At 44.4% G+C, this 10,963-nt stretch overlaps 1 pseudogene; it reads right to left on the reverse strand.

The window, feature by feature from the left end:
* Positions 1–924: 924 nt before the first annotated feature.
* On the reverse strand, positions 925–1,063 carry LOC119296350 (annotated as a pseudogene).
* Positions 1,064–10,963: the final 9,900 nt, after the last annotated feature.

Below are 10,963 nucleotides of genomic sequence, written 5' to 3' on the forward strand. Positions count from 1 at the left end.
TCCTGCCTCCTGTTACCATCCGCCTTAGACGCACAGTTCGGGACCCCCTACCCGAGATCCGCCGGTTTTGACACCGACACTAAGCACATGATTGATCAAAGAAAAAGATGCATGCCCTAATCTATCATGCCACCGTGTTGACGAGACTTTGGTGACACCATAGGCTTGTTTATTCAGTCTCCTAAGCTCCGGAATCAACGGGTAAAGCCCTCGAATGCATCTACCTCGATATAGGGTTTTCTTCGTGACCTGATCCTTGATCAAAAAGAAAAACGGGTGAAATTCAAGGAAGACATGGTTATCAAGGGCAATGCGATGAACGGAAAGGAGATTTTTTGAGGCACTAGGAATATGCAAAATTCTTCTTAGATGGATTTTTCGATGGGGAGTTTTAAATACTGAACTACCAATGTGACTAATTCTCATACCTTCTCCATTGGCAGCGTGAACTTGGTCCTATCCACGGTACTTCTCACGTACGGTCACCTTCTCCAGCTCACCTGTAATGTGGTTTGTCGCGCCGCTGTCCACATACCAGTTGGTATCGACTCCATAGGAGCCATCTGCCGCTGCTGCAATCTTCTCATCTTGGGAAGATTCCTCATCTTCCTCAAAACGACACCAGCAGTCCCTTGCTGTGTGGCCCGGCTTGCCACAAAATTGACAGCGCGTGACGTCAGGGCCCGCGCGAGGCTTGCCAGAGGAGTTGCGGCGACCCCTGTTGTTGTTGTAGAAGGGCCGCCCACCCGCCTCCATCGCCATTGTTGGAGGAGTTGCCGTTGCCGCTGTTGCCTCCGCCCGATGGCTTGCCCTTGTTGCACCCGCGGTAGCGAGAGCCGCCACCTCCACGGCCACGGATAGCCGCATTGGCAGAGGACTTGAAGCCTCCAACAGAACCCGCCCCATTGTAGAGGGCAAGGCGCTGATCAAAACTGCTCACCTGAGCGAAGATATCGTCGAGGTTGATGGGCTCGGTGCGGGCGTCGTTGGCGGAGATGAGAGGCCGGTACTCCATGTCGAGGCCGGCGGTGATGTAGGAAGCTAGTTCATAGTCATTGATCGGCTTTCCCGCGGCTGCAAGCTCATCTGTGAGAGATCGCATGTGAGCAAAGTACGCCGCCACCGTTTGCGTGCCCTTTTGCATCGTGGAGAGTGTGGCGCGGATGTTGTTGACATGGGCTCTGGACTGTGACGAGAACATGTGTGCAAGAGTAGCCCAGAGTTCATGCTGCGTAGCTATGGATGTGACCTGCACAAGGACTTCCTTGGTGAGATTGTCTAGCAAGTATCCAAGTACCTGTTGTCCTTCTTTGAACCAGATCACGTGAAGAGGATTTGGCGTCTGTTCTTCTTTCCCGTCCTTGTCCTTCGTGGTGAGGAACTTGGCAGGCTCCGGCACGGTCTGGTCGACGTAGCCGAAGAAACCAGCTCCCCTCAGCTGCGGTGTCACCTGCGCACGCCACAACACGTAGTTGGTGCGGGTGAGCTTCTCCGTGACCTGCCCAAGAAGGGAGGACTGACCGATGCTTGAGGAGGACGACATGGCTGGCGATGGAGATGGGTTTTTTCTCGATGTAGTGGATAGAGGAGGCTCTGTATACCATGTAAACTATCGATGAATGTCGTACCTCATTGGAGGCGACGGTTTCGTGTTATATAGGCAGGGGCGTATCCCTGAGATATGCATACAGGCTGTTGAGATTACATCTTGAGAACCAAGTTAAAGAGAGAAGATAGAGATGAAAGAGGTTACAAGAATATTGCCTAACTCTATCTCTAACTAACCTAGTTCGGCCTAGGTGGGACCAGTACGTCTTGCATATCACGTTTAACACATGGTATTCATTCATACTGTTGGTTGCTCTTGATCTTTAGTTTAAAAGATGAACTTTCATCTGTCCAGTTGAGTTAACAGTGACAGTGGAGTAATCGGAGTTTGATTATCAAATTCTGAATGTCAAGTTCAGTTAACATATGTCATGATGGATCACATGACATCTCTTGAAACTATATTTCATAATTATGGGTTTGTTGGTCTAAATATGGAGTTTCTAGAGAATTGAGCACTCAATAGAACCAATTTTTCTAGAGTAGACGACAACAGAAATGTTAAAGCTGTTTGTAGAGTTGTTGTTTTCTTAATCCAGTGATGTTGGATTGTATGGAACTAACCTACTAGTACCTAGTAAAAATATATGTTCTTGATTTTTAGTTAGAAAGCTTGAAGAAAATATATGTCGAATTGGATGAAACTATTTATTAAATTATCATAAATTCTGAAATAGTTCCTGACTTCCACATTGTGTATAATACAACCAACTTCGAGCTACAGTTTCCAGCTGATGAGGAAGATAAGGACTCTTGGTCGTTGCCTTACAACTTGCATCATCAAGAAGTGATGCTAGCCTGGACACGATTATTTGATAATTTATAGCTTTTTGTATGGACAGAGAGGTCCACAACAACCTCACAGGTAGCTAAAATTGATTCATTCATATTGGCGTTGGCCTCACAATTCTAAATTTGGGAACCTGTCGAACAATGATGGTCGTTCTTATTCTAGCACATGAAAATAGTCACATGATGTTTTGTTGGTAGATGAGAGATCTTTTCCAGCTACAAAATCATATATATTTCATACTAAATTCTGACATTCGTGTATTGTTGTTCTTATTCTAGCACATGAAAATGGTCATGTGACATTCTTGTTTGCAATGGCCACAACTTGATTGCAGTGTGAGATATTTTCCCAGCCACAAAATCATATATTTCGTACTAAATTATGATTATGGAGTCCCCTCCCCCTCGGTTACCAAACTGACGGACTGAGATCCAGTGACTTGCTGTGGACAAGTCACCGGCGAATAGTATGGTGACTGGCCCCCTTCTTCAAACCGTCCGATCAAGGATCAATGGATGGATCTGCATGAACAACACATGATCTACAGTGGTCCTGTCTACATAAGGTCGTCTACAGTGCTTGATCTACAGTGTTCGTGTACAATGTCAACTACAGTGTTTATTAGGGATGAAAATGGAGTGAAAAGTTTCTGCTTTTCGGGAGGAAAAATGAAAACGGAGAGGAAATATGAAAATGGAAATGGAAATTCGCAAAACGGAAATTGATTTTTTTATGCGGAAGCGGAATCAAAAACGAAATGGTGTTTTTCGGCGGAACATACGTGGAAACTGAACTTTTCGTTTCCGTAAATATGGAATTTCCGTTTCTACTATAGGCCTATGGCTGCTTTGTAGCCGAACTACCAAACAACACACAATGAGTAGAATGAGCAGAATGGATAATTTGAGGACCAACTTTTACTACCACACGCGTACTCAACTAGACCCTATACGGAATTGTCATGCACTACTACAATACTATCCTATGTTTCTAACATAACCATATTATTTCGTAGTCAAGTTAACAATTCCACAAATTTGTTTTTTGTCTATCTTTCTCTATGATTTAGGGCCTATTCTGAAGTCCTCCCAACTCTCCCAACTCCAAAAATTCAGCTTCTTAGCTCGCTCCACGCAGCGATTCACGTCCGTTCTACACCGAAAACAGCTTCTCCATCGCAACCTTGGGCTTCCTGCGGCTGTAGCGCCATGTTGGGCTGGATGGAGATCATCAAATGGGCTGCATGCGGCCCAAAATAAAAGGACAGACCTGCTGAGCGTGCTTCGACGATGGAAAACGGGAGGAGAGATATGAAATGAAGCGTTTTCTTCACTTGGCGGTGGCAACCCTTGTAATTTCGGCCAACTCCAAGCTTCAGTGGATTTTTGAAGCTACAATGCCCTAGCTTCTCAAACTCCTTCGGATTTACACTAGGATCGACAAGGGCTTCTCGAAGCTAGCTTCCTGGAGCTAAAACGTTTGGCTCAGCTCCGCACATTCAGATTGTGAAGCGTGGAGCTGGAGGACTTGAGAACAGGCCCTTAAGGGGGTTGATACGTCTCCATCGTATCTACTTTTCCAAACACTTTTGCCCTCGTTTTGGACTTTAACTTGCATGATTTGAATGGAACTAACCCGGACTGATGCTGTTTTCAGCAGAATTACCATGGTGTTATTTATGTGCACAAACAAACGCTCTCGGAATGACCTGAAACTTCACGGAGCAACTTTTTTGGAAAATATAAAAAATATCTGCAAAACATGAAGGCCAGGGGGCCACCACCTGTCCACGAGGGTGGGGGGCGCTCCCCCTACCTCATGGGCCCCCTGGAGCTCCTTCGACTCCAACTCCAACTCTATATATTGTGTTTCAAGGAGAAAATAATCAGAGAGAAGGATTCATCACGTTTTACGATACGAAGCCGCCGCCAAGCCCTAAAACCTCTCGAGAGGGCTGATCTGGAGTCCGTTCGGGGCTCCGGAGAGGGGAATCCTTCGCCATCGTCATCATCAACCATCTTCCATCACCAATTTCATGATGCTCACCGCCTTGTGTGAGTAATTCCATCGTAGGCTTGCTGGACGGTGATGGGTTGGATGAGATATATCATGTAATCGAGTTAGTTTTGTTAGGGTTTGATCCCTAGTATCCACTATGTTCTGAGATTGATGTTGCTATGACTTTGCTATGCTTAATGCTTGTCACTAGGGCCCGAGTGCCATGATTTCAGATCTGAACCTATTATGTTTTCATCAATATATGAGAGTTCTTGATCCTATCTTGCAAGTCTATAGTCACCTATTATGTGTTATGATCAATTAACCCCGAAGTGACAATAATCAGGATACTTACCGGTGATGACCGTAGTTTGAGGAGTTCATGTATTCACTATGTGTTAATGCTTTGTTCCGGTACTTTATTAAAAGGAGGCTTTAATATCCCTTAGTTTCCGTAAGGACCCCGCTGCCACGGGAGGGTAGGACAAAAGATGTCATGCAAGTTCTTTTCCATAAGCATGCATGACTATATTCGGAACACATGCCTACATTACATTGATGAACTGGAGCTAGTTCTGTGTCACCCTAGGTTATGACTGTTACATGATGAACCGCATCCGGCATAATTCTCCATCACCGATCCATTGCCTACGAGCTTTCCATATATTTTTCTTCGCTTATTTACTTTCCCGTTGCTATTCCTATCATCACTACAAAATACCAAAAACATTACTTTTACTACTGTTACATTTTGCTACCATTACCACTACTATCATATTACTTTGCTGCAGATACTAAGTTTCCAGGTGTGGTTGAATTGACAACTCAGCTGCTAACACTTGAGAATATTCTTTGGCTCCCCTGGTGTCGAATCAATAAATTTGGGTTGAATATTTTACCCTAGAAAACTGTTGTGATCCCCTATACTTGTGGGTTATCAAGATTATTTTCTGGCGCCGTTGCCGGGGAGCATAGCTCTATTCTTTGAGTCACTTGGGATTTATATCTGCTTATCATTATGAAGAACTGGAAAGATCCGAGAACTAAGATTTATCCCTTAACTACGAGGGGAGGTAAAGAACTGCCATCTAGCTCTGCACTTGATTCACCTTCTGTTTTAAGTAAGCTTGCAACACCTAAACCTGCTTCTGCTATTCATTCTGATATGTCGCATGTTATTGATGATGCCACTTCTGCTATACATGATACTTATGATGAAACTACTTCTATGCTTGATACTACTGTGCCACTTGGTGAATTTCTTGATAAACAACTTGCTAGGGCTAGAGAGATTGAAAATATTGAATCTGATAATACTGATGAAATTGATGAAGAAGACTTGCATGTTATTCCTGAGGGTTATGTTTTTGATAAAGAAGCTTCTTTAGCTATTTTAGCTTGCAAAGATAGATACGAACTCAAGAGGTTATTAGCTAAATGGAATAAGCAATCTCTAAATGCTAGGATGAAACCTGCCCCTGCTTTTGCTACTTCACCTATCTATGTTACCGATAAGGATTATGAATTCTCTATTGATCCTGATATAATTACTTTGGTTGAATCTGATCCTTTTCATGGCTATGAATCTGAAACTGTTGCAGCACATCTTACTAAATTAAATGATATAGCTACCCTGTTCACTAATGATGAGAGAACTCGCTACTTTTATATCCTTAAAATATTTCTGTTCTCATTAAAGGGTGATGCTAAGATATAGTTTAATTCTCTTGATCCTGGTTGTGTGCGTAGTCCCCAGGATATGATTTATTACTTCTCTGCTAAATATTTCCCTGCTCATAAGAAACAAGCTGCCTTAAGGGATATATATAATTTTGTGCAAATTGAAGAAGAGAGTCTCCCACAAGCTTTGGGGAGGCTTCTCCAATTACTTAATGCTTTGCCTAATCATCCTCTTAAGAAAAATGAAATACTTGATATCTTTTATAATGGACTAACCGATGCCTCCAGAGATTACCTGGATAGTTGTGCTGGTTCTGTTTTTAGGGAAAGAACACCAGATGAAGCTGAAATTCTATTGAATAATATGTTGACAAATGAAAATAATTGGACACCTCCGGAGCCAATTCCTGAGCCTATTCCTAAACCAACTCCGAAGAAGAGGGGTATTCTATTTCTCAGTCGTGAAGATATGCAAGAGGCAGAGAAATCTATGAAAGAAAAAGGTATTAAAGCTGAAGATATTAAGAATTTACCTCCTATTGAAGAAATACATGGTCTTAATTTACCGCCCGTTGAAGAAACATATGATCTTAATCCATTACCTATTGAAGAAACTTATGGTCTTGATAACCCGACACAGGTAGTAAAGGTAAATTCTCTCTATAGATATGATAAAACTGAAATCACATTTACTAAGTGATACGTCTCCGTCGTATCTATTTTTCCAAACACTTTTGCCCTTGTTTTGGACTCCAACTTGCATGATTTGAATGGAACTAACCCGGACTGACGTTGTTTTTAGCAGAATTACCATGGTGTTATTTATGTGCAGAAACAAACGTTCTCAGAATGACCTGAAACTTCACGGAGCAACTTTTTGGAAAATATAAAAAATACCTGCAAAAGATGAAGGCCAGGGGGCCCACCACCTGTCCACGAGGGTGGGGGCGCGCCTGCCCCCCTAGGGCGTGCCCCCCTACAGCGTGGGCTCCCTGGTGCCTCTCTGACTCCAACTCCAACTCTATATATTGTGTTTCGGGGAAATCAGAGAGAAGAATTCATCGTGTTTTACGATACGGAGCCGCCGCCAAGCCCTAAAACCTCTCGGGAGGGCTGATCTGGAGTCCGTTCGGGGCTCCGAAGAGGGGAATTCGTCGCCATCGTCATCATCAACCATCCTCCATCACCAATTTCATGATGCTCACCGCCGTGCATGAGTAATTCCATCGTAGGCTTGCTGGATGGTGATGGGTTGGATGGGATTTATCATGTAATCGAGTTAGTTTTGTTAGGGTTTGATCCCTAGTATCCACTATGTTCTGAGATTGATGTTGCTATGACTTTGCTATGCTTAATGCTTGTCACTAGGGCCCGAGTGCCATGATTTCAGATCTGAACCTATTATGTTTTCATCAATATATGAGAGTTCTTGATCCTATCTTGCAAGTCTATAGTCACCTATTATGTGTTATGATCCGTTAACCCCGAAGTGACAATAATCGGGATACTTACTGATGACCCACAAGTATAGGGGATCTATCGTAGTCCTTTCAATAAGTAAGAGTATCAAACCCAATGAGGAGCAGAAGGAAATGATAAGCGGTTTTCCGCAAGGTATTCTCTGCAAGTACTGAAATAAGTGGCAACAGATAGTTTTGTGATAAGATAATTTGTAACGAGCAACAAGTAACAAAAGTAAATAAAGTGCAGCAAGGTGGCCCAATCCTTTTTGTAGCAAAGGACAAGCCTGGACAAACTCTTATATAAGAAAAAGCTCTCCCGAGGACACATGGGAATATCGTCAAGCTAGTTTTCATCACGTTCATATGATCCGCGTTCGGTACTTTGATAATTTGGCATGTGGGTGGACCGGTGCTTGGGTTCTGCTCTTACTTGAACAAGCATCCCACTTATGATTAACCTCTATTGCAAGCATCCGCAACTACAACAAAAGTATTAAGGTAAACCTAACCATAGCATGAAACATATGGATCCAAATCAGCCCCTTACGAAGCAACGTATAAACTAGGGTTTAAGCTTCTGTCACTCTAGCAACACATCATCTACTTATTACTTCCCAATGCCTTCCTCTAGGCCCAAATAATGGTGAAGTGTTATGTAGTCGACGTTCACATAACACCACTAGAGGCTAGACAACATACATCTCATCAAAATATCGAATGAATACCAAATTGACATGACTACTAATAGCAAGACTTCTCCCTTGTCCCCAGGAACAAACGTAATTACTCACAAAGCATATTCATGTTCATAATCAGAGGGGTAATAATATGCATAAAAGATCTGAACATATGTTCTTCCACCAATTAAACCAACTAGCATCAACTACAAGGAGTAATTAACACTACTAGCAACAATCCCGGACTTGGAGACAAGAATTAGATACAAGAGATGAACTAGGGTTTTGAGATGAGATGGTGCTAATGAAGATGTTGATGGAGATTACCCTCTCGCGATGAGAGGAGCGTTGGTGATGACGATGGCGATGATTTCCCCCTCCGGGGTGGAGTTTCATCCCGAAAGGTTGCTTCTTGTTTTTTTCTCGACGAAAGACTTCATATAGGAGAAGATGGTCATCGGAGAGCCACCAGGGGGCCCACGAGGTAGGGGGGCGCGCCCTAGGGGGGCGCCCCCACCCTCATGGACATGGTGTGGGGCCCCTGGTCTTCATCTTTGGTGAGGGTTTTCATTATTTATTATAAGGTATTCCGTGGAGTTTGAGGACTTTTGGAGTTGTGCAGAATAGGTCTATAATATTTGCTCCTTTTCTAGCCCAGAATTCCAGCTGCTGGCATTCTCCCTCCTTATGTAAACCTTGTAAAATAAGGAAGAATAGCCATAAGTATTGTGACATAATGTGAAATAACTGCTCATAATGGGACGTGGAGTAACAGGTCACGAGCACATATGTGCCTGATATCTTCTCCGTTCGTTAATGCATGGGGATGTGGGCCAATAGTTTATACGGTGCGTTAAAGGGCTGGTGGTAAAAGAGAACTGTAGTGAAATACGTATGGGTCAGAGGCCATTCATGGGCCAGGCTAGCGGCGTGGGCGGATGGGTTTCTGGATGACCGTCACCGCCGATGAGGTGAGCCGTGGATCATCTTTCTCTATTTCTGTCTGATCCGTAGCTCGGAAAAGTGCTTTCGGTCAAAGGGCGAGTCTGTTCTTCCCCAAACGCGTCTGCCATTTTTGAACTTCAAAATCAAGGGAGTGAGGGAGTGGAGGCCGACGGTGATGGAATTCCTCAAGCAACCAATCAGGAGGTATGTCGATCCGATGCTATTAATCGACCTTATGCATTTTCCAGTGTCGAGTTCCGGCAGTTAAGCTTTTGTGATTTGTCCCTCCCAGTTCCACTCTGATTGAGGAGGTTGGGGAGAGTCTAGTGCCGGAAGGGACGCCGACACATGGCACCAGGTGGACAATGGTCGAGGTGGCGCTAAACGAGGCCACGGGTGTGACCGTCAAAAGGGTGGATCTGCGGCGTGGCTACAACAGCAGCAGTGAGAAGGGGCAGCTCGCCTCCCACTTATGAGCTGTCGACGGGGAAGATGAATCCCCAGGCTCCTGGTTGGAACCAGGGGCGGAGCCAGAAAATTTGGCCATTGGGTTCACTCATTCACTCTTTATGAGAACTTGATACTCCCTCCGTCCTATAATGTAAGACGTTTTTTGACACTACACATTATGAGGCGGGGAAGAACTAATATATGAGATAAATGGCTAATTGCAACAAAAAGTATAGTACCCATAAACAACATAATGGAAAGAAATATACTCTGTTGCATCCAAAACTGAAGAGTGCAAGACAAACCTACGCCTAATGGGTGACCTTGATATGCCTTATTAGATATCTGGATCTGATGACCGAGTTCTCTTCAAATGATACCGTTCGATAGCCGAGATACATCACAAAGTCCATGGCGAAACACTAGGGCAAAAAAATAAATCACACTAGGCAATTAGGCTAGATAGAACATATACTATAATAAAGGGAAGATGTGGCAAGGTAATCACCACAATTTTTGAGCTACAGTTGTCGTTGTGGATCCAGAGCGGCCTGCTTGCCACGGTGTGCTGTGGCCGAGGCACCGAGCAACACGAATATAAGAGAGTCGAGCAGGAGAGATGCGACTTGGAAAACGAACGAATGAGGGGCGAGGTGTTCTGCTGCGTGCGTTTTCTGTTAGGCTAATCAGGGTTTAGGTCTGGGAATGGACTCATTGACATTTGCTTATGGGCTTTTAGGCCCTTTATTTAGCTATATCCACGTGAGGCCCTTTATTTGATGGGGTTAGCGATCACCTTTTACTGGGTTCATTTTTTTAGAAAAGGAGGATGACCCCCGGCCTCTGCATCTGAGTGATGCATACGGCCATTTTATTAATTAAATTATTCTCACAAGACCTTACAAAGTAATACAACAGTAAGACTAAAGCCGCCGTCTAAGCACCTCTATCCAACTGATGAAGGGGCGCAGATAGCCTGGGCCTAATACCAAACAGACATCGCAGCCAAACCTAACATCTAAGACCTGAGAACCCATCCAGGATGCCTGCCGGGTATGGGTCTCACCGGTCCGGCGTGCACTCAGATGCCGCCGCTGCCAACTACCACTGCTCCATCTTCAGAACTGTACTGATGCATCAACCTTGCTCGGTCTAGCTATCGTCGATGCCACCACGGTGCCAAACGGCACCTCCTCCCTGCGCGCAAATAGCTGAGCACGTCGCAGTCGCCACTGATACACCTCAGCGCCATGCTGCCAGGTATCACCAGCCGACATAGCTTGAAGTCCTTGGAAGATCTGTCGTGCGTAGCACCTGCCGACCAGGCATGACAAAGCGTAGCACCTGTC

This window comes from Triticum dicoccoides, chromosome 1A, assembly GCF_002162155.2.
Source record: "Triticum dicoccoides isolate Atlit2015 ecotype Zavitan chromosome 1A, WEW_v2.0, whole genome shotgun sequence".
NCBI classification, from domain to species: Eukaryota; Viridiplantae; Streptophyta; class Magnoliopsida; order Poales; family Poaceae; genus Triticum; species Triticum dicoccoides.